Source organism: Belonocnema kinseyi, chromosome 1, assembly GCF_010883055.1.
Source record: "Belonocnema kinseyi isolate 2016_QV_RU_SX_M_011 chromosome 1, B_treatae_v1, whole genome shotgun sequence".
NCBI lineage: Eukaryota > Metazoa > Arthropoda > Insecta > Hymenoptera > Cynipidae > Belonocnema > Belonocnema kinseyi.
Window position 1 is genome coordinate 137,500,054 of NC_046657.1, and position 3,613 is coordinate 137,503,666.

A 3,613-nucleotide genomic window follows, 5' to 3' on the forward strand; every position below is an offset into this window, starting at 1 on the left:
TTGTGCAATTTGCATCTGCCTGGTTGTGGTAGTTAATTCTAAATAAAATGGTACTTTTCCTGTTTCCAAAAAATCTTTCGTATTCGTTTTCACTGACTATAATTAAATAAAAGAACTTTGCAGTAATTGCAATAATGAATGAAATAGATTTAGAGACTATGAGGGACTATATTAAGAAGAAGAGATACTGTACTACTGTTTTTCGAAGCCAGACATTAGCCAGTTTATTGAAGATAATTGCAAGTGGGATGATAAACTTTGCTCTGTAATGATAAGAATGAAAATATTGTACCAGCAGCGCACCGGCGCGACAAAGGGTGCTCTGCGCGAAACTCACGATGTGTGTAATTATCATGTGTTCCAATTGGAAACGGTTCACACGGCTCTACTGTTTACGTTTTAGCTTCCTATTTTAAACATCAAGGACAGTGCAGGCGATGCCCGAAACCGTTTTTTATTTCAGGTTCAAGTGTAATTGCTTGAATTTTATTCAATTGATTATTTACAATTCTGTGAATAAATAATGACTCGTCGTATAACAAAATGTTACAAGAATAAACAATTTTATTTTATACCAGAGAACAATAAAAAGACATTGTTTCAAAGGTTGTGAATAAATAATGGCTGGCTGAATGCGGAAATATTTCTAATTTAACGGTCTTTATAACAATTGTTATAAATAATAAATCAAGACAGATTAAAAATAATAAAAAAGGTAATTCATAATAGGTCTAGGTTTCGCAACTGAGTTTTTAGGAAAATGATGACACTGGTTGGCAGGGAAAATATGTCAGTTTTGTTAAATAATAATTTGTTTGTTACGCCCTTAATTAAAAACGGTCCATCTTACGGAAAAAATTGCAAGAGGCAAAAAATTTTTAATTTTGCTCGGCAATGCTAAGAATCATTTCATACATATTTTTAACTAATAATGAAATTTTTTGACAACGATTTAAAAAATCAAATAATAAACAAAAATTCTTTCCGAAACCTATTAGTACAGACAGAAATGTTAGTGGCGACTGGGTTACAAGAAAACTATGTATATCTCTAATTTTTAGCTGGTGAGACGGAACCTGACAATATGTTCTTGAAGACATATTCAAGAGATCGAAGAGCAAACCAAGACAAAATATTTTTACCCAGGACATCAGGTTTTAAATAAAGATCAGAGAATTTACCCGAGTAAAAATGCTTTGACTTGAGTTCGATTTGGTTATGTCTTGAGTTCGTGTCCAAGACATCGATGTCTGGCTGCGTCTCAAAACAATGTCGAGACATATGCCTTCCCCTTACTTTTATGGACACGAAAGGTAAAACGGCGTTTAATTGTGTCAAGTCGAGCCTTGTCTTGGGAAAGACGGCGTTTTCTGCTCTCAAGACGAGCCTTGTCTTCGTTGGGATCGTCGAACCTTTTTTGGCTCATGAATGAGATTGAAATTGATAAATGAAAAATTTTTAATTATTAAACTAGTTATTTTTTTTGGAATCATCGTCAAGCAAGTAAAATACAAATGAAAATCCGTAACTAAGTTGATTGAATATGTATATTGTATAAATCGTTACAAGAAATAAATTTATATCTTTAAGACATAGAAACTTGCCTTTAAGACATAAATTGAAGTCTGTCTCCGACTCAAAACTAAGACATGCCCAAGTCAAACTTTTCTACTTCAGCATGTCTTGATTGGGGGCAGTTCAACTCGAACTCATTCGAAGAATTTTTACTCGGGTACACACAGTTTTTAATTAAATTTTCCCAAAACTGAACATGCATGATCATATTCTTGTACTGAAATATATAAACCGTTTAATTTTAAATAAAAAGGCTCTTGCGATTGTAATTATTTTTTCTTTCATAATTTTCTCTCATTCTTAATTAATTATAATGCCAAATTTTCAAGAATACTAAGCATCAATCAAAAAAGGCTGTACATCCAAGTTTAACATAAGTACATTTGACTTATTTGTTAAAAGATATGTTTTTTTTTTTTATTTTTATGCAATACGTGAATTTCACTTTTGAAATTGGTAGGTAGCCGAGCAAAAATGCTTCGACTTGATTTCGACTTGAATTTTCACCACTCAAGACATGCTGAAGTCGAAAAGTTCGACAAGGGCATGTCCTAGTTTTAAGACGGAGCCATACTTAAATTTATGTCTTGGAGACAAGTATCTATGCCTTGAAGACATATATTTATCTCTTGAGTCAAATCATTATGACTTCAACACGAGCGCTTAATAACTTAGTGTATACCCGTAGCCCGTACTAACAAAAAGGGTCATTCTGCCTGTCATAAAAGCTAATCTTTGTTATGATTAAACGATCTTGTATACGTTCATACAATTGAATTGAAATTTCAGACGTCAAATGAAGATTTTGTTTGCAACTTTTGGCTTACATATCGCCCAGAAAAAAAATGCCCAGAAACTGTTGCTGTATTCATTAAAGCGTTTTTCGCGATAAAAAACTATAAAACTCATACTTGCAAATATATTCGATGAGTTCTCCCCAGAAAGGAAGAGGAGGTGACTTTTTGAACCTTCCCTATTTGAAAGGTACTTTTAAGAAATGTGAAAAAATAACTTTAAAAAATTTCCATTTACTTTAATGAAATTGCTTTAATTAATACCGAAACGATTTCTATGCATTTTTATTTTTCTATACTATATATGTCAATAATTTAAAAAAATTTCGTCATATCTTGTCGGGACGAGTTTTCGTGCAGTTTTTCTCAATTTTGGCTACTGTCCGTAAATCTCAAATTAAAAAAAATAATTTTCAACACCTCTTGACAGTACTTTTAGAATATGCTTACTTAAAAAATCACCTACTCTTTGTTTTTGTGTACAAAACATCTTATATTCTCCTGAAGGCGAGTTTTCATGCAGTTTTTCTGAATTTTGGATATTGTTTGCAAATGGAACATCTTTAAAAAAGAATTTTTCAACACCTCTTGAAAGTACCTTTCCAAGAGAGGGCGGGGAGGGGGTCATCTATCTTCGTTTTGGGGTAGAATATACCGTATATTCTCCTCAAGACGAGTTTTCGTGCAGTTTTTCTTCATTTTGGCTATTGTCTGCAAATCGAAAGTTAGCAAACAAAGTTTTCAACACCCCCTGAAAGTACCTTATGAATAGGGGCTTTAAAAAGTAACCCCTCTTTCTTTCTGGGGAGAACTCACCGAATATATTTAAAAGTATTAGTTTTCTGGTTTCTTGTTACTGCAATCGTTTTAATGAATACAGAAACAGTTTCTGGGCACTTAACAATTTTTTCTGGGCCATATTTAAACTTAAAATTTTTAAAAATCGTCATATCTTGCCTGGACCAGTTTTCATGCAGTTTTCTCAACTTTTGCTATTGTCCGAAAATGGAAAATTTTTTTAAAAAATTACATCACTTTTTAAAAGTACCTTATGACGCAGTTTTTTTTGTTTTTCATCGGTGCAATCGCTGTAATAAATACAGAAAGAGTTTTCGTGCAGTTTTTCTCAATTTTAGCTATTATCCGCAAATGGAAAAATTAAAAAAAAAATTCTGAGCATTATTTTATTTTTCTGTACCATGTATGAGTCAAAAAACAAACAATTCGCCATGTGATGTCTGAAA